Below are 20,980 nucleotides of genomic sequence, written 5' to 3' on the forward strand. Positions count from 1 at the left end.
TATTCCTTTAAGATAGTCCCAGGTCTATACTTGGTTCATAGCTATAGTTTTCAGGGTGTTTAATGGATCCCACTTTGAACCTTGCCATGTACCACCAACTATCTTGTCCATTCATTGTTCAGTTACTGCCAAACATTCTTCAGTTACCAAACATTTCTTTGAACCCTGAATTTGGCCTCACAGGAGCTCCTAAAAACTGGGAATTTGGTGACCCCCATTTGAACAATCAGGAAGTCAGTTTTCACTGGGTCTTTCCATAGGCTCCTTTCCTATCAGCCTCAATAAAGGAAGAAAAACAAAAAACTAAGCAAGGCCACCCATAGTAGGGGAGGCAACACCTGAAGCTCAGCAGAGGTGATCCTAGGATTGCCAGCTTTCAGCCTGCCTCCAGCTACACCCCACTTCCTTACCTAGGAGGACTTGTTCCTTTCCACCAAGGCCTCTGTACACTTCTCCCCTACCTATCATGTTAACATTTTGGCCTGGTTCTTATCCTAGGATGGAGCTAAAATTCTTCACCCCTCTTCCCTCCTTGAAAGCCTTGACTCTTAGCCACAAGTGAGACATATTGAAGGTTCCTTCTGGTTTATCTTTATTTTATTCCCTGTGGACTAAGTGAGGCCAGGAAATCTCAGGTTCTGGAAAGATGCACCTGGGCCTGGGCCTTTGCATTCAGGATTATATGGCATCATAAGGATGATCAGATGGTCCTTAGTGATCCTTCTGGTCTCAGAAAATCAGCTAGTGATTTTCCAGTTTGAGAATAAAAACAGCTAAGATGAAGTGGGCTTAGGATATAGTAATTTCAATATATTCAAATCACTTGGAATTCTTTAACCAAATAATTATGTTTTAAACCCTAGGCTTGATAGAGCACTTTAAAATGTCCAAAGATAATTACAAGAGATTCATTAACCTTCTTCAGATGTTGCCAAATTGACTACTTTGATAGCCTCCATTTTCCCAGTGTTCTACTTTTGGGGGCTGGCAAGGCAAAAAGCTGAGGTCAGTTCTTCCCAGAGTCTTAGAAAATTCTTGTGCCTCAGAGTATGGGAGAAAGAATGTGTATCTAGGTCACTGTTTTCAGGAATGATACCACCAAGAAGTACCAGACCTATCTAACTCCTTATTAGATGCCCACCTCAAGTACAGGAAGTTTGAAAAATATTTTTATTGTTTGGTATTTCTATGCCTGAGTCATTTGAGGAATGAGTATTTTCTTACTTTTCTATTTCCTTGCCCTGCACAGACCCCACCTGGTATGATTTTCTGTTTCTTAGCTCAGATTTTCCATCATATAGATTACCCAGTACATCAGCTGCCCTCACATTTGTGTAATAGAAATATCTTTCTAGGCTGGGGACATGGAGGAGTTGAACTGGATTCCTCCTTCTTTCTGTTGCCAGGCCTCTCTGTAAGGGCACTTTATCTGCTCAGTGTTTATGGCTGTGTCAGGATTATTTGTGAGAGTGATATAACAATAAAGTGAAATCTCCCCTCAAAAAAAAAAAACACAGAAGAAATGGACAGATTCCTAGATACATATGAATTACTGAAGTTGAACGAAGAAGACCTAAAAATTCTAAACAACCCAATATCAATCAATGAAAGTGAAAAAGTAATTTAAAAATTACCAACCAGGGAAAGCCCAGGTCCTGATGGCTTCACTGCTGAATTTAGAGAGGAACTACCGCCACTACTGTTGAAACTCTTCAGTGAAATTGAAAGGGAAGCATACTCCTGAATTCATTCCTGGAAGCAAGCATCACCTTGATCCCAAAAGCAGAGAAAGACCCAACTGAAAAAGAGAACTATAGGCCAATCTCACTAATGAACATAGATGCAAAAATCCTTAATAAGATACTGGCAAATAGAATGCAGAAGATCATCAAGATCATACACCTTGACCAAATTTGATTCATCCTATGGGTGCAGAGATGATTCAACATACGCAAATCAATCAATGTAACACACTATATCAATAAATCCAAGGACAAAAACCATATGATCATCTCAATAGATGCAGAAAAAGCATTTGACAAAATGCAGCATGCATTTATGATAAAAACCCTACAAAAAATTAGAATAGACAGTCTTTCAACCTGATAAAAGCCATCTATGAAAAACCAACAGCCAATATCATACTAAATGGTCAAAAACTGAAATCCTTCACACTAAAATCAGGAACAAGACAAGGTTGTCCATAATCACCACTCCTGTTCAATATACTTTTGGAAACATTACCCACAACAATTAGACAAAAGAAAGAAATAAAAGGAATAAAGATAGGAAATGAAGTCAAGTTGTCATTATTTCCAGATGACATGATGCTCTAAATAGAAGACCCCAAGAACTCCACCAAAAGTCTTCTAGACTTAATAACCAAATTCAGTAAAGTAGCTGGATACAAGGTCAACACACAAAAAGCAATAGCTTTCCTCTACACCAATGACAGACTCACTGAGAGAGAAATAGGACACACAATTCCTTTCACAATAGCATCCAAAAAACTGAAATACCTAGGAATCAACCTAATGAGAAATCAAAGAACTCTTCTCTGAAAACTATAGCACTCTGAAAAGAGAGATTGAAGATGATATCAGAAAATGGAAAGACATCCCCTGCTCCTGGGTAGGAAGGATAAATATAGTGAAAATGGTCATACTTCCAAAACTGCTATATAGATTCAATGGAATCCCAATTGAAATCCCAGCAGCATACTTCACGGACCTTGAGAAAACAATCCAAAAATTCATTTGGAGCAAGAAGAGACCCAGAATAGCAAAAGCAATTCTAGGTAATAGAGACATGGCAGGGGGTACTACAACCCCCAACTTGGAACTATACTACAAAGCTACTGTGATAAAAGCAGCATGGTACTGGCAAAGAAAAAGACCTGAGGACCAGTGGAACAGATTAGAAAATGCAGAAACAACTCCAGACACACTCAGCCACCTCATCATCCACAAAGGAGCCAAACACCCTCACTGGAGGAAAAATAGCCTCTTTAATAAATGGTGCTGGAGAAATTGGGTTTCAACTTGGCAAAGATTAAAACTAGACCTATATCTCTCACCATGCACTAAACTAAAATCAAAATGGATTAAAGATCTAAATATTAAAACAGAAATACTGAACTGGCTGGAAGAGAAGTTTAGTAGAACTTTTGAAGACATCGGTGTAGGAAAAGATTTTATGAACAAAACCTCAATTGCCTGTGAACTAGCACAAACAATCAACAAGTGGGGTCTCTTCTTACTAAAAAGCTTCTGCACAGCAAGAGAAACCACCTGCAACCTGAAGAGACAGGTCACAAGGTGGGAAAAAATCTTTGCCTGCTCTTCCTCAGACAAAGGTCTACTATCTCGAATTTATAAAGAACTTAAAAAGATCAGACCTCCCAAATTTAAAGACCCAATCCAAAAATGGGCATCAGAAATGAACAGACATTTCTCACACAAAGAAGTAGAAATGTCAAATAAACATATTAAAAAGTGTTCAACATCACTGGTCATTGAAGAGATGCAAATGAAAACTGCGCTGAGATCCCACCTCACCAGAGAAAGAATGGCTGCTATCAAGAAATCAACCAATAGACCCTTGCGGGCACCAGCAGGGTGCAGAGTTAAGCAAGTAGCCATGGAGAACACTGAAAACTCAGTGCATTCATCATCCATTAAAGATTTAGAAACAAAGATCATACACGGAGACAAATCAATGGACTCCAGAATATCCTTGGATAATAGATACAAAATGGACTATCCTGAAATGTATTTATGTATAATTATTAATAATAAGAACTTTCATAGATGCACTGGAATGTCAGCTCAGTCTGGTAAAGATGCAGATGCAGCAAACCATAGAGAAACATTTATAACATGAAATACGAAGTAAGGAATAAAAATGATCTTACATGTGAAGAAATTGTGGAGTTGATGTGCAATGTTTCTAAAGAAGATCATAGCAAAAGGAGCAGCTTTATTTATGTAATTCTAAGCCATGGTGAAGAAGGAATAATTTTTGGAACAAATGGATCCATTGACCTGAAAATATTAACGAAATTCTTCAGCGGGGATCTTTGTAGAAATCTAGCTGAAAAACCCAAACTTTTCATTATTCAGGCCTGCCAGGGTACAGAACTGAACTGTGGCATTGAGACAGACAGTGGTATTGATGATGACATGGCGTGGCAGAAAATATCCATAGAGGCTGATTTCTTGTACGCGTATTCCACAGCACCAGGTTACTATTCCTGGGTGAAATTCAAAGGATGGATCCTGGTTCATTCAGTCACTTTGTGCTATGGTGAAATTGTATGGACACAAGCTTGAGTTTATGCATATTCTTACTTGGGTTAACCAGAAGTTAGCAACAGAATTTCAATCCTTTTCCTATTACTGCACTTTTCATGCAAAGAAACAAATTCCATGTATTGTGTCCATGCTCACAAAAGAACTATATTTTTATCACTAAAAAATGGTTGACTTTTTTAAAGTTTGTATGCCAAGTGAGGAAACTATATAAATGATACTGTATTTCCTTCTCTAACTGAATGCTTCAGATGGTAGTTTGAATCATGCCATTTGCCCAGCAAAATAACCACAATCCAGCTGCCTCAGGCTAAAAATCTGGTGGAAATTGAATTTAATTAGGAATAAATATTTATGAATATTGGAATAATCTTATGAAAAGGTTATTGTAATTTGACACCTTTCATAATTAGCAACATTTTGTGATGATATGCTATGAATTTCAAGTAATTATGAGGGACTTAAACACTGCAGTAATGAATTTTAATGATACTCTCCCTACACACTTAAGACTGTGCACTCTAGTTTTTGTCATACTGTAGAAATGATGGTGTGGACGAATGTATCTTAGACCTTGAGGATCCATGGGCATGGTCAAAGTTTTGAAGTTTTATTTTAGAACTGATGTATGAAAAGGAATCAAGTGCATTTTAAAATCACTTACAGCTCATGTTTTTTGTGATGTTTGTTCTGAGAATGTGTTTCTTAAAAAAATAGTTATGTTTACTATTGAGAAAGAAAGAATATTTCAGAGAAAGTATGAGTAAACTGAGTTGATTCTTTTAAGGCTAACATGAAATATTACTGGAGAGACAGAGTCATAACTATAAGGTGCTAAGATCTACCAGCATGTTTCTTCTTATTTGTTCTTATGCAAGGCAGATGAAATTTACACACCTGCAAAATATCTGAAGATCTAGTACGTAAAAACCTCAAACTATTACTAACTAGGATGATATGAAGAAATTCTACAGGAGCATACTAAAATATCATCTGCATAAGAACAGTGAAATGTAAAGAAAAAACAATAAATGGATCAGCTGGGCAAGCTGTAATATGAGAGAAGATTGTTTGAGCCTGAGCAGAGATGTGGCTCTGTCCAAACCAGGCAGAGCTACAGATGCCACTTCAGAAAAATCCTGCCAGATGATTCCTTCAGGTGCATACAGTGTGTGTAGAAGATACTCCCAAAGGATGCGAGAAAGTAAACCAAGTGAGAAACTTCTAAAATGAAGCTTTTCTGAAGTCACAAAAATTGTAATATTCATTGTAGTATAGTTTGTAAGCTTGCTATTTTCTGTTGAAGTTTACAATCAGTGGGAAAATAGTGGTAACATTTTGTACTGTTACCTGAAATGAAAGGACCACAGCACATAGGAGTTCAGAAGCATCCAATCAGAGACTGGTGCATGTGGGGAAACTGCAGGCCAGAGCTCAGTCCCAGCCAGGAAGGCCCAGCTCCAAGCTTCCTCAGTTCATGGAGGTGTTCACATTGTTCACTGCACCCGTGTGCTTCACCAGCTTTCAGACCAATCCAACGTTTCACGAGAACTTTCTTTTGGCTCAAAGAAAGGAACTGACATTTATAATTGACAATTATTTGTTTTGATAAGATCTATTAACTCTTTGTAAGTAAATGTTGCATGTAATGATATCCTAAGGTGGGTTTTTGTGTCACAATTTTGTAAAAGTTTTTAAATTTGCATTTTTATTTCAGAACATAAATTCAAACTTAAAAAAATAGAAATCAACCAATAATAAATGCTGGTGGGGCTGTGGGGAAAGAGGAACTCTGCTCCACTGCTGTGGGAGTGCAGACTGTTGCAACCACTGTGGAAATCAGTATGGAGATACCTCAAAGAACTAGGACTGGAAGTCCCATTTGACCCTGTTATTCCCCTGCTGGGGATCTTCCTCAAAGAATTAAAAGAATCATACCACAGTGATATAAGTGCACCCATGTTCATAGCAGCACAGTTTGTAATAGGTAAAATTTGGAAACAGCCCAAATGCCCATCAACTGGAGACGGGATAAAGAAAATGTGGGTTTTTTTTTTATAAAACAAGAAATTAGATACACTTATTGCTAAATGGATGCACATTGAGGTGATACTCTTAAGTGAAATAAATAGGACACACGTGTAAATACCAAATAGTTTCTCTAGTGTGAGAAACTGAAAGGGTAGTAAGGACTAAAAGGTATAATAGATAATGTGAAATAGGAAGAAAAGGGGTAAAGGGGAAGGGGAAAGGAAAGAAGGGAATGAAATTAATATGAGAAAATGAAAAAAAGGAAACAAAGTCTCTAAATAGGGAGGGTTGGAGGGGTTGAAGGGAGGGCAGGGGAAGGGGAAAAAATAAAAACCAAGAGAGTAGGGAAAGGTTAAAAAAAAAGAATTTCCATTACAGCTACACTTTCTGGCTTTATAATATCTAACACTGGCATTGCTGGGCAGTAATGCACCATTCATCTTTGGTATTTTAGTTTCACTGGAGACATTTTGGGATATAACCGGTCAATAAGTTAAGAGGGAAAAGTCATATTCAGAAAAAGTGGTGTGTTAGGGAGAGAAAGTCACAAAAGTAGGAAGCCAATTTCAAGCAGACAACACTCCAATCTAAAGTTCAAAAATGGTGCAGCAAATCCAGAAATACCCTGAGTACCCGGGGCCCAAGAAGGTCAAATTTGGTTACAAATCCCAAATTTCCCTCTAGTTAGTTGGTTTTAAGCATAACCATTTTTAGCAATACAATAAACCTATCCACCCACATATACTTATTGAGTATTTTTTAATTTTATGTTTAGGATTATTAGTAGTTGAGATCTACTGTTATCTCCTGGTACTGTACCATCAGGGTGGGGAGAGCCCAGTGGCAAAGAGGAAGGTGGGAAGAGAAGGCCAAGTTATATGGTTCAGAAGAAGACAACTCTCTACAGTGTTCTTTCCTTTTCTCTTTTGTTCTCCTTCCTTTTCCTTTCCATTTTCTTCTCCCATGGTACTGAGAATAGAACCCAGGGCCTTCACACTGAGCTGCAACTCCAGCCCTTTATTTTACATTTTAAGATAGGATCTCACTAAGTAGTTAAGATATCCAGACTTGGCTTAAACAAACTTGGGATACTTCTGCCTCAACCTCCTAATGCTGGATTCCAGGTGTGTGCCACCACATCAAGTTTATGATATTCTTTCTTTCTTTTTTTTTTTTTTGGTACTGGGGGTTGAACTTGGGACCTTGTGCTTGTGAGGTAGGCAGTGGAACCACTGAGCTAAATCCCTGACCCATTATTTCAATTTTTGTAGGAAATATCTTAAATGTTTTTAAATTTTTCTTTTCTTTTAAAATATATTTTAAAAATTTATTAGTACATATTTGCAGTACATAATGATTTCCTTCACTGTAGGGAATGGGTACATATACATAATACTACTTAGTTGTTTTTTATCCCCTTCCTCTCGCCTCCCCTCTCACTTTCTTCCACATCTTGGTCCCCTTTCATTTTCAAAAGGTGTATCTCCATGTTTCCTATGATCTATCCTTTATTTTTCTCTTTACTTTAGTTATATTTTGGGCTTCTCATATGAGAGAAATTATGTGATATTTAAACTTGCGTGACTGATTTATTTATTTAATATTAGAGCCTCAAGGTGGATCGATTTTCCTACAAATGACTCAGATTTGTCTTTCTTTATAGCTGAGTAGTATTCCATCATGTTTCAGTATCATATTTTCTTTATCCACTCATCTGTTGATGGACATATGGACCACTTCCAAGATTTAGTTGTTATGAGTTATACTGCTGTAAACATGGGCATACATGTATCACTATTAATATGATGTCATTAACTCTTTTGGAAGAATACCTAGAAAAGGATTAGCTTAGTGGCTCTATAGGAATTTCTATTTCAAGTATTTTAAGTCTCAATTTCATTAATTTCTGCTCTGGTCTTTATAATTTCCTTCTTTGATCTAGGTTTGAATTTGGATTGTTCTTGTTTTGCTTGGACCTTGTGGTGTATCATTAGGTTATTCATTTGGGGTCACTCTATTTTTCCTGATATGGGCATTCATAGCTGTAAACTTTTTCTTAGGACTGCTTTTGTTGTGTCCCTTCAGTTCTGGTATATTGTACTGGCATGGTCATTTGATTCTAGGAGTTGTCTATTTCTTCCTTGATTTCTTCAGTGACACATTGATGTGTTTGAATAATTTCTGTGGTTTCTTTTGACATTGATTTATAGTCTGAATGGAATAATTTTAATTTTGTATTTGTTTAACCATGCTTTATAAAGTTCTGTGTGCTGCTGAGAAAAACGTGTATTCTGTTGTTGTTAAGTGGAACACTCTGTAGAAATTTAAGTCCATTTGTTTGAAGATGTAGCTCAACTTTTGTATTTCTTTGCTGTTTTTTTTTTCTTTTGGTCTGATTCACACATGTATTTGTAATAGTGGGGTGTAAGGGTCCCACACTACAGCTATGTCAATGTTTATCTGATCTTTTATAGCCAGTAGCATTTGTTTTCTGAAGTTGGGTGCACCAGTTTTTGGTGCATATTATTGTTATCTCTTTTTGTTAAATTTTCCCCTTAATCAATATATAGTGACCTTTGCCTCTTCTGGTAAGTTTTGGCTTGACATTCACTTTGTCTGTAATAGGATAGCTACTCTTGCTTGTTTAGGGGTTCTCATTGCATAGTATACTGTTTTCTATCCTTTGATTTTTCATCTATGAATTTCTTTTTGAATTAAATGTTGTTCTTAAATACAACATACCATTGGGTTGTACTAATTTATGTCTTTGATTGGGAAATTGAAACCATTCACATTGATAGTTATTATTGAAAGGTATTGACTTATTCCTGTAATTGTATTATTTCCTGCTGATCATTCATTTTTTCCCACTTCTGCTTAACTGCTCTCCCTGCCCGGTGTATTCATTCCATTAGACTTGTTGGGATCTTGGCTTCATTATCTCTTTCTATGGTGTCCTTGAGAACTTTTGGGAGTGCTGGTTTGGTAGTCATGAATTTCTTAAGGTGTTCTTTGTCATGAAAAGTCTATATTTCTTTATCAATTTTGAAAGACAATTCATGATGTATTAGTCTGGGTTGGAAGTTGTTTTCTTTTAGGGCTTGAAACACTTCATTCCAAGTTCTCTTAAGGTTTGTGCAGTCTCCTGTAATTCTAGTGGGTTTACCTTTATAAGGGATTTGTTTGCTTGTGTCTAAAAGCTTTTAAAATTCTGTCCTTGGATTGGATTTATGGGGGTTTCTTTTTTGATCTTGGTGATTTGGAGCTCTATATATGCCTAATTTATCTGTATTTTAAAAATTTCCCCTTGTTTGGAAAGTTTTCAGCTATTATTATTTTTTAATTAATTAAGTTTATTGGTACATTTTAGGTATACATTATGATCACATTCATCATAGGGAATTTGTACCTATACATGATATATCTTGGTTCTTTTTTTTTTTTTTTGCATTCCCCTACCCTCTTCAACCCCTCTTTCCCTCCTTGTTTACAAAAGCTTTGTTTCCAATTTTCCCTTCTTTTCTAATTTTTTCCTTCCCTTCCTTCCTTTCCCCAGCTCCCTAGTTTCCCTACCCTTTAGAACATTTTCTTCCTATTTCACAGTGTCTATTATGCATTTTGGTCCTTATTTACATTTTTGGTTTCTTATACTACAGAAACAATGTGGTATTTACACATGTGTGTCTGATTTATTTCACTTAAGAGTCTAAGGGTGCATCCATTTAGCTATAAATGTCTCAAGTTTATCTTTATGGCTGAGTAGTACTCCATTGTATATAAAAAACACATCTTTATCCATTCATCAGTTGATGGGCATTTGGGCTGTTTCCAAGATTTAGCTATTACAAACTGCTGCTATAAACATGGGTGTACATATATAGCTGTGATATGATGCTGTTAATTCTTTCAAAAAGATACCAAGAAGGGGAATAACTGGGCCAGATGGAATCTCTAGTTTTAGTGTTTTAAGGAATCTCTATGCTGATTTCCACAGTGGTTGTACCAGTCTACACTCTCACTGACAGTAGAGAAGGGTTCATTATTCCCCCACAGCCCAGCCAACTATTAGTTGAATCAACCTGTTAGTGGTTGATTTCTTGATATCAGGTATTCTTTCTAGAGTGAGATGGAATCTCAGCATTGTTTCAATTTTTCAGCTACTATTCCTGGAAACAGGTTTTTATTCCATTTGTGCTGCCTTCTGATTTTTCACTAATTCCAATTAATCTTAGATTAATCTTCTTTGCATCATCTAGTAATTGTTGGATTCATTTTTCATGTTCTCTTGTTTTTAAGGTTTCTCTGAGCAATTCCATTTGATCCAGCTGTTCTCCTTCTAGATATCTTTTCAAAAGACTTAGTGACAACTATTATAGTGATACATGTATATCCATGTTTATAGCAGCATAACCCATGGATGCACCTTGAGATCTTAATAGTAAATGAAATAAATCAGACATACAAGTTTAAACATCACATTATTTCTCTTATATGAAAACCCCAAAGCATAAATAAATTAAAGAGCAAAATAGAAGATAGATAATAGGAAACAGGGAGGTATATTTTTGAAAATGGGAAGGGGACCAAAAGATAAGAGATGAGAAAGGAGAGTAGAGGAAGGAGAAAAAAGAATTTATGACATGTTATTGTGAAAGTACTCATTGTGTACTGCAAACATGTAAATAATAAAAAACAGAATATTACAGAAAATAAAATAATAGACAAATTGGATATTGACATACCATAAAAACCAATAAAAGCTATAAAATAAAATAAAATAAAAGCTACCACTTTACTACTTTTAAGAGTAGAAAAGAGATCAGTAATTATAATATAGACATAAAACAAACGGCTCATTGACATACAGTAAATATGTACTAAATGCAACTATACTACCATTAGTAATAGAAAATAATCAAAAATAGTAACATTCAGTCAACTAAATATCTAAAGATTAATAAAGAAAGCCTAATCATAATACAAGAAAGGATGGAAGGGGTGAGGAATAGAAAAATGAAAGAAGTAAATTTGAAAAGTAAAGAAAAGGGAAATGAGAAAAAGGAGAGAAAAGTGAGGAAAATGAGAAAAATGATACTAAAGTATTTTATTAAGGGGTAAAAAAATAGAGTTAGTAAAAGTAACATAACAGAACAAAGAAAAGAAAAAGGAAAAACAGCAAAATAAAGAAAGAAAAAGAATGAAGAGAGAAATGTAAGAAAAAAGAAAAATACAAAAAGAAGAAAAAACCCTCAAACCTCAAAAAAAAAAACCCCCAATGAGATTAAAGAGAAATGGATCAAAAAATTTCTGCATGTTTTTGAATAAGTAGTTTCTTCCCAGAGTCTGCAGCACTGGATACGGGGAAGGGATAATGAGTCACTGCTAAGATGTATTTTGTTTCTACACTCACATTTTTTTGTATGAATGCAGAGTCCTATCCTGCATTTCCTGCTGTGTATGGTTGACCAATGTGTCTGTCCTAGGGCTGTATCCACTCCAGGAGTCCTAGTTCCTGTGCCCCTGTTTTTGCCCCAAGGTACCATTCCCTCTGCCTGGTTTTTTGCCTTTGTATTTGTGAGGTGCTTCCCTTGCTCCAGAAGTCCATCTCTCCTTGTACAACCAAGGCTATGGCTACTGTCCAAGCCAAGGTGTATCCCTTGGTACACCTTGTATCAAGGTCCTTCTCCCAGGAAGCCAGGGTTTGCTTTCTAAAGTGCTTCATTCTTCTCATTAAACTTTGTTTTAATAGGTCTCAAAATTCTGTGACAGATTTTTGGTCAAGTTGTTTTCATTAAAAAGTGATTTTAAAAGCTAATAACTTTAAACTGTCACACACAAGAAGAAAACAAATGGTCCACAAAACACATTCTTCTTTCCTCCTGAAGGTTTTATGATGCATTGTTATCATTAACCAGTCTTTTACTACTAAACTTAAATGGCCAATTGGGAGAAACAGTTCTGAGATCGGTCTTCCACCACTGATTAAGACTGGGGTGGCAGGTGTTGGGGTGATATTCATTTAGCCTTCTGAGCTTTCTGGGCAGAGCTTGCCAGCTCCAGCAGCCTTCTTGTCCACTGCTTTGATGACACTCACAGCAACTGTCTGTCTCATACTGCGAACAGCAAAACAACCCAGAGGTGGATAGTCACAGAAGCTCTAGACACACATGGGCTTGCCTGGAACCATGTCAATGATGGCAGCATCACCATATTTCAAGAATTTGGGGCCATCTTCCAGCTTCTTACCAGACTGGTGATCAATCTTTTCTTTCAGCTCAGCAATCTTGCAAGTGGTGTAAGCTGTATGGAAATCTGCTACAGGAGCATAGACAGCACTGATCTGGCCTGGCTGGTTCAGGATAATCACCTGAGCAGTGAAACCATTGGTGGGTCATTTTTGCTGTCACCAGCAACATTGCCACAATGAACATCTTTGACAGACACGTTCTTGATGTTGAAGCCCACACTGTCATCAGGAAGAGCTTCACTCAAAGCCTCATGGTGCATTTCAACAGACTTTACTTCACTTGTGTCATTGACTGGTGTGAAGGTGACCACCATGCCAGGTTTGAGAACACCAATCTCCACTCTGCCCACAGGGATGGTTCGGATACCACCAATTTTTTAGACATCCTGGAGGGGCAGCCTAAAAGACTTGTCAGTTGGATGAGTGAATGGAAGGATGCAATCCAAAGCTTCAAGCAGTGTGGTTCCATTGGCATTTCCATCTTTACAAGTGACCTTCCATCCCTTGAACCATGGCATGTTAGCACTTGGCTCCAGCACACTGTCACCATTCCAACCAGAAATTGGCACAAAAGCTACTGTCAAGGTTGTAGCCAATTTTCTTAATCTAAGTGCTGACTTCCTTAACAATTTCCTTGTATCACTTCTGGCTATGGGGTGGCTCAGTGGAATCCATTTTGTTACCAACAATGAGTTGTTTCACACCCAGTGTGTAAGCCAGAAGGGTATGCTCATGGGTCTGCCCATTCTTGGAGATACCAGCCTTGAATTCATCAACACCAGCAGCAAGAATCAGGACAGCACAATCAGCCTGAGATGTGCCTGTAATCATGTTTTTGATAAAGTATATGTGTCCTGGAGCATCAATGATAGTCACATAATACTTGCTGGTCTCAAATTTCCACAGGGAGATGTCAATAGTGATATCATGTTCATGCTCGGCTTTCATTTATCCAAGACCCAGGCGTACTTGAAAGAACCCTTTCCCATCTCAGCAGCCTCCTTCTCAAATTTTTCAATGGTTCTTTTGTTGCTGCCACCACATTTGTAGATCAGATGGCCAGCAGTGGTGAACTTGCTCAAATCCATGTGTCCAATGATGGTGATATTGATATGAGTCTTTTCCTTTCCCATGTTGGCTTTGATTTAGTGGTGGTTTCCACTACACCTATGCTCTTGTGGCAAACCTATTGTGAAAAAGCTAAAGTGCTTCATTCTTTTCTGAGTTGTGCTCAGTTTCTCCAGTTTCTCTTCAGTTTCTAGTTTTCCTGTCTCTCCCGATTCTCAGAGATTATACTTTTTCTCTTCACCAAGTTGTTATTTTCCAGGTGTCTCAATTCTAGGTCCTGGAGAGGCTGTTTTTTTGCCACAGGTCTTTATTTTGGCATTTTGAATCTTGATTTTCTCTTTGTGGGAGAAGAAGATAGGAATGCCAAGGGTGTGAGCTTCTGTGACAGTTCTGCAAATAAAGGGAGAGTTACAGTGACATCCTCCTACTGGTATAGCCAACCTTCTCTGGTAAATGTGCTCACATCCATCTTCCTCCCTCACTTTCTTTCTCCTCATTTGCACTTCCGGTTTCTTTGTATTTCCTAAGATATACAGAGATAATGTAGAATTATGCTTTCATTTTCTTCTTTCCTGTCCTAATGTATGTGACAGACGATTGTATCCAAATATATTTATAAGTTGAACAAATCCTATAGTTTTGTGGAAGCAATGATCATTTTCTTTTCTTCTTCTTCTCCCTCTCTTCTGTCTCTGTCTTCTTCATGTCTGTCTCCTCCCCCCCCCCCTCCTCTGCTGTGCACAGGATCAAACTCAGGGCATTGTGCATGCTAGCCAGGTACTCCACTGCTAAGCTGCATCTGCATCCTCAGCAGTAATCATTTCTAGTAACTGTCTCTCACAACCTTCCACATACTTGTGCTAGGTGATGACTGGTGTTCAGAAAGTGCTTGATGAATTTTATTGGGGAGGATAAGTATTTTGTTCGTTTAGTTCCTTTAAAATCTGATTTTATTTCATAATCTATTTTTTTATTTGAAACAGGTCTTCATATGTAGCCCCAAATGGTTCAAGCAGTCCTCAGGTTGATTCTGCTTCAGCCCTCTCAGTAGCTGGCATTACTGGCACGCACCACTGCACCTCATGTAGTAAAGTTTTTAGATTTTAAATTCTCTTTTCCTATTGCTTAATCTTTTTGCCCATGTAATTCCTTACATTAGGGTTGATTATGAGAAATTGAGAACAAATTAATTATACTCTTTTAAGTCCATAATTGCAGTGACAATCTCAATTATTAGTCATTCTTATTCTTGATTCTTTTAGAATATAATTTCAAAATTCACCAAAAATTGGAAATCCATTGTTTCTTTCAATTTCAATTTGCTTTGCCAGAAATTCTTTACTTTTTATGTCATTGTGTTCTTGAGAGAAGAGATTGACTCCAGAAATAAAATAATGCTCAAGATCACCTTTCCTCAGTCTCTCAAAAATGAATGCTACACAGTTATTGAAGCAGAGGCATGTCTTTGGGGTCCCAGTGACTGTCCAGTGGGTATGTAGAAAATACATGAAAGAAGGCTGTTTTCACATGATAAGAGCAGAATTTAGACAACTCTTTTCATTTTTTAAACTTTTCTTTCAACTGTTCCAAAAGGTATTTCATTAGTTTTAAACAGTCCTTCCTGCAGCATTTTACTCCTTCAGCTTCACAACATGTTTTAGAGTGTCCATGATTGTTCAAAATGGCCTTTTCAATGTGAGAGAAAGACAGCCACCGAGTCTCTCAGTTTGCAGAGGTTTCAGTTCATAGCTGGCTCCAAGACAAGGTGGCATGGCAGAGGAGCACTGCAGAGGAGAAACTATCCATGGCAGACAGAAAGTAGCAAAGCAGGGAAGTAGCAAAGAAGCAACAAGCAGCAAGCTAGAACCACAGCAGCAGCCCTCCCTCACTTTCTCTCTTTCTCTCTTTCTTTCTTTCTTTCTTTCTTTCTTTCTTTCTTTCTTTCTTTCTTTCTTTCTTTCTTTCTTCCTTCCTTCCTTTCTTTCTTTCTCTCTTCCTTCCATCCTTCCTTCCTTTCTCTCTCTTCCTCTTTCTTTCTTTCTCTCTCTTTCTTCTTACTTCCTTTCTCTCTTTCTTTCTTTCTCTCTCCTCTTTCTTTCTTTTTCTTTCTTCTTTTCTCTCTCTTTCCCTCTCTTTCTTCCTTTTTTCTTTTTCTTCTTTCTTTTCTTTTTCTTTATCTTTCTGTTATATACACAGAAGTGGGATTGCTGATGTACATGTCAATTCTAATTTTTTGAGAAATTGCCATACCATTTTCTGTAGTGACCATATCATTTTACAATCTTACCAACAGTGAACAAGTGTTATACATTTGTTAGAGCCCTACCTACATATATTCTCTGTTGTTTTTCTTTTTTGATGGTAGACATCATAATGACTATGAGTTTACATATAATGCAACTTTGATCTTTGATTTAAGTCTTTTTTCAAGTGTTCATTGGTCATTTGTGTTACTTCTTTGGAGAAATGTCTATTCAAGTCTTTTTCCTTAGGTTTTTTTTCTGGTACTGGGGATCAAACTCAGAATCTTGCACTTGAGAGGCATGTGTGGTGATACTGAGCTAAATCCCTGGCCTATTCAAGTCTTTTTCCATTTTTAAACAGTGCCTTTGATTTTTCACTGTTGAATTGTAGGAGTCCTTTATATATTATGTTTATTTACTCCTTATGAGGTACGTGATTTGCAAATATATTCCCTCTTTCTGTAGGTTTGCCTTTTCACTCTATTGATTATATCATTTAATGAGCAAAAGTTTTTGTGTGATGCAGTCCCAGTTTTCTCTTTTGTTTTTGTTGTGCTTTTGTATATCCAAAATAAAATTATCAAGATCAATATTAAGAAGGTATACTTCAACATTTTCTTCTAAGAGATCTATAGTTTTGGGTTTTATATTTAAGTCTTTAAGTTTTATATTTAGTATTTAGTACAATTTGAGTTAGTTTTTTTTGGTACCAGGGATCAAACTCGGGACCTTGCACTTGCAAGGTAGGCGGCAGAACCACTGAGCTAAATCCCCGGCCCTTGAGTCAGTTTTTGTATATATTGATAAATGAGTCCAATTTGATTCTTTTGCACCTGTTATTCAGTTTTCAAATATATATTCTTTGAAGAGATTTTTCTTTCTTTTTTGTATTAAATTCTTTTATTGGTACATTGAAGGTATACAACAGAATTACATTTTTTTTTGTATTAAATTCTTTTATTGGTACATTGTAGGTATACAACACAATTACATTTCTCACTGGGAATTGTACCTTTACATAATGCATCTTGGTTCTTATTTTTTCCCCATTCCTAGCCCTCCCTTGACCCCCTCCACCCTTCCCTATTTACAAAGACTTTATTTCCATTGTTTCCATTTCTCATCATTTTTCCTTTCCCTTCTTTCCTTTCCCCTGCCCCTCCCACTACCCCTACCCCTTTGGACCTTTTCTTCCTATTTTACATTATCGATTATTCATTCTAATCATTAATACATTTTAGGTATACAATATAATGACATTCATCATTGGAAATTTGCACCTTTACATAGTCTCTCTTGGTTCTTATTTTTCACCCTTGCCCTGCCCTCCCTTCAACCCCTCCAGTCCTCCCTATTTACAAAGATTTTGTTCCTATTTTTCCATTTTCTCATAGTAATCCCATTCCCTTCTATCCTTTCCCCTAGCCCTCCTATTTCCTTCCCCTTTGCCCCTTTTCTTCCTATTTCACATTACCTATTATACATTTAGTCCTTATTTACACTTTCAGTTTCTCACACCAGAGAAACTATTCAGTATTTACACATGTGTGTCCTATTTATTTCACTTAAGAGTATTGCTTCAATGTGCATCCACCTAGCTATAAATGTCTCTAATTTCTCATTTTTTATGGCTAAGTAGTACTCCATTTTATAAAAAAACCACATTTTCTTTATCCAGTCTCCAGTTGATGGGCATTTGGGCTGTTTCCAAGTTTTAGCTATTACAAACTGCGCTGCTATGAACATGGGCACACATATATTACTGTGGTATGATTCTTTTAATTCTTTGGGGAAGATCCCCAGCAGTGGAATAGCAGGGTCAAATGGGACTTTCAGTCCTAGTTCTTTGAGGTATCTCCATACTGATTTCCTCAGTGGTTGCACCAGTCTACACTCCCACCAGCAGTAGAGCAGGATTCCTCTTTCCCCACAGCCCCACCAGCATTTGTTATTGGTTGATTTCATTATAGCAGCCATTCTTTCTGGAGTGAAGTGGAATCTCAGTGTTGTTTTCATTTGCATCTCTTGAATGACCAGTGATGTTGAACATTTTTTCATGTGTTGATTTGCTATTTCCACTTCTTTGTTTGAGACATGTCTGTTCATTTCAGATGCCCATTTTTGGATTGGGTCTTTAAATTTGGGAGGTCTGATCTTTTTAAGTTCTTTGTAGATTTGAGATAGTAGACCTTTGTCTGAGGAAGAGCAGGTGAAGATTTTTTCCCACATTGTGTGTTGTCTTGAAGAGATTTTTCTTTACCCATTGAGTGGTGTTGGCACCTTTTTAAACAAGATCTTTTGATTATAAGATAGTCACTTAAGTTACAATTGTTTATCATGCATTCAGTAAAATCTGTACTTAAAGTTTGAAATTTGATCTTCCCCAGGCTAGCAATAGTGTATTGATCCATTTTTTTTTACTATGGTAAAATGTCAGAGGCTATGTAACTTTAAGAAGTTGATTCTAGCTCATAGCTCTAGAGGCCTGTATTAGTCACATTGACATTGCTGAGACACAATACTTGACATGTATAATTTAAAGGAGGAGAGGCTTATTTTGGCTCATGTTTTCAGTCCATGGTTGGCAGGCTACAAGGCAGAAAAAGGATAGCAGAAGGGTCTGGTGCAGGAAAAGGTGCTCAATGCAAGGTGGCCAAGAATCATAGAGCATGAAGGGAGGAGCTGGGGAGATGTATCCTTCCAGCACTGTAGAAAAATCAACTTTCCATCCCTTTAATACTTCACATTGGGAATTAAATTTGAACTCTAAGGGAACGCATTGCACCCACAAAGGGAAGCACTCAATACATTATGTAAGCCACTGTATGTGATACAATACTCATTCACGATCCTACGTAGTGATAATGAACCACAGTGTGCAGTCAGTTACTCCTTCATGATGATAAATAACAGTTATGGCTTAGGTCAAAAATGTTCCCCACAAGTCTTGTGTTCAGAGATGGGGCTTTTGAAAGTTGGTTGGATAGTGGGGAAATGTGATATGGAAGACTATATTCTTCTTTTATATCCTTTTGTTGGTACATTTTAGGTATACAATATAATGACATTCATCTTTGGAAATTTGCACCTTTACATACTCTCTTGGTTCCTACTTTTTTTCCACCTTACCCTGGCCTCCTTTCAACCCCTCCAAGCCTCCCTATTTACAGAGACTTTGTTTCCCTTTTTTCATTTTCTCATATTAATTCCATTCCCTTCTTTCCTTTCCCCTACGCCTCCCACCTCCCCTTCCCCTTTGGACTGTTTCTTCCTATTTCACATTATCTATTATACCTTTTAGACCTTATTTACACTTTCAGTTTCTCACACTAGAGAAACTATTTGGTATTTACACAGGTGTGTCCTATTTATTTCACTTAAGAGTATCAATTCGAATCCACTGGACCCCCCCCTCCCCCGCTCCTCTGTACAGACACCTGTTTCCACACTACAAAGACGCAGAGAACACCGGACCACCAGACCATGGTGCTGAGTCCTGCCACTCCCAACCCAGAGGAAGGGGCTTCTGAGCCGCCATCCCACTGCTCCTGGTCCACAGGAAGGTGCTTCTGGGCCACCATCCCTCCCACTGCTCCCAGCCCAGAGGAAAGGGCTTTTCAGTGACCATCCCTACCTCTGCTCCCGGCCCCTGTCCAACCTCTCCCAGCTCAGAGGAGGTAATCTGTGCAGGCGCCAACAGCACCCCCCCCAGTAGAAATGAGAAAACACGTAAATAAGTCTCAAAACCAGATTTCCAGATCACCTACAGCAGCCCCAAAGGGAAATGAGGTGGAACACTCTGATACTCAACCACCTGGACCCACTGAACTGGCAACAAAAGGGGATCTGGAAAAAATGAAATCAGAAATAATTTCTCAGATAACAGAAAAAATTGTTCTCCTAGAGCAAGACATGATTAATAAATCTAGAGAGGAGCTGAGGAACATGATGGAATTCCAACATGGGAAACAAATGGAATCCATAAAACAGACACACATAGATTTCCAGGACATGAAAAACTTCATTGAAAGTCTACACAGCAGAATGAGCCAATGTGAGGACAGAATTTCAGATATAGAAGATAAGATTGCAATTAATGACCAGGAAAAGAAAAATTGCTCCAAAATTATAAGGGAACATGAGAAATAAATTTAGCAGCTGCTAGATGATGCAAAGAAGAATAACATAAGACTGATTGGAGTCAATGAAGAAACAGGAGAGAGTGCATGTGACATAAAAAACTCTTCACAGAAGTAATGGTAGAAAACTTCCCAAGCAGGGGAAAAGAGCTTGACATACAGATAAGGGAGGTATATAGGACTCCAAATAGCCTTGATTAAAAAAAAATCTACACATAGGCATATAATTGTTAAGATTCCAGAAACTCAATAGAAGAACAAAGTTTTACAAGCAGTTAGAGAAAAGAAACAAATCACATACAAAGGAAAGTCCATCAGAATCACAGCAGACTTCTCAACACAAACCATCAAGGCAAGAAGAGCTTGGAGTGACATATTCCAAGCCCTAAAAGAAAACCACCTCCAACCCAGATTGATGTACTCTGCAAAACTATCTTTCAAAATTGATGGAGAAATAAGATACTTTTATGACAAAGAGCACCTTAGGAACTTCATGAATACCAAACCAGCACTCCAAAGAATTTTACCCAGGATCCTAGGAACAAACATTGAGGATCACAACTGCAGGAACCAAAGCAGAATGGACCCATCTGGCATGACAAGAAATTAAATGTAAAGGGGGAGAACCCAACAAAAAGAAAAAGTCATGGCAATGACAAGTCAATACATTTCAGTTATAACCATCAATGTTAAAGGTCTCAATTCACCAATCAAAAGAAATAGACTGACAGAATGGGTCAAGAAGCAAAATCCAACAATATGCTGCATACAAAAAATGTACTTAATTCAAAAGGAAACTCAGACTGAAAGGTAAAGAGCAGAAAACAATACTCCATGTGACAGGAACCTGAAAAAAAGCAAGAATAGCTATCCTCTTGGCAGATCAAGTAGATTTCAAACCAACACTGATTAAGAGAGACAAAGAAGGACACTACATCCTTG

General features: G+C 37.4%; 2 pseudogenes; one reads left to right on the top strand and one right to left on the bottom strand.

The window, feature by feature from the left end:
• The first annotated feature begins 3,582 nt into the window (after positions 1 to 3,582).
• Positions 3,583 to 4,480, top strand: LOC101705149 (caspase-3 pseudogene; annotated as a pseudogene).
• Positions 4,481 to 12,186: 7,706 nt separating this feature from the next.
• Positions 12,187 to 13,721, bottom strand: LOC101704799 (elongation factor 1-alpha 1 pseudogene; annotated as a pseudogene).
• Positions 13,722 to 20,980: the final 7,259 nt, after the last annotated feature.

The sequence above is a fragment of the Heterocephalus glaber genome, unplaced genomic scaffold (assembly GCF_053883595.1).
Source record: "Heterocephalus glaber isolate CG9 unplaced genomic scaffold, H.glaber_assembly_v1.0 deba00001454, whole genome shotgun sequence".
NCBI lineage: Eukaryota > Metazoa > Chordata > Mammalia > Rodentia > Bathyergidae > Heterocephalus > Heterocephalus glaber.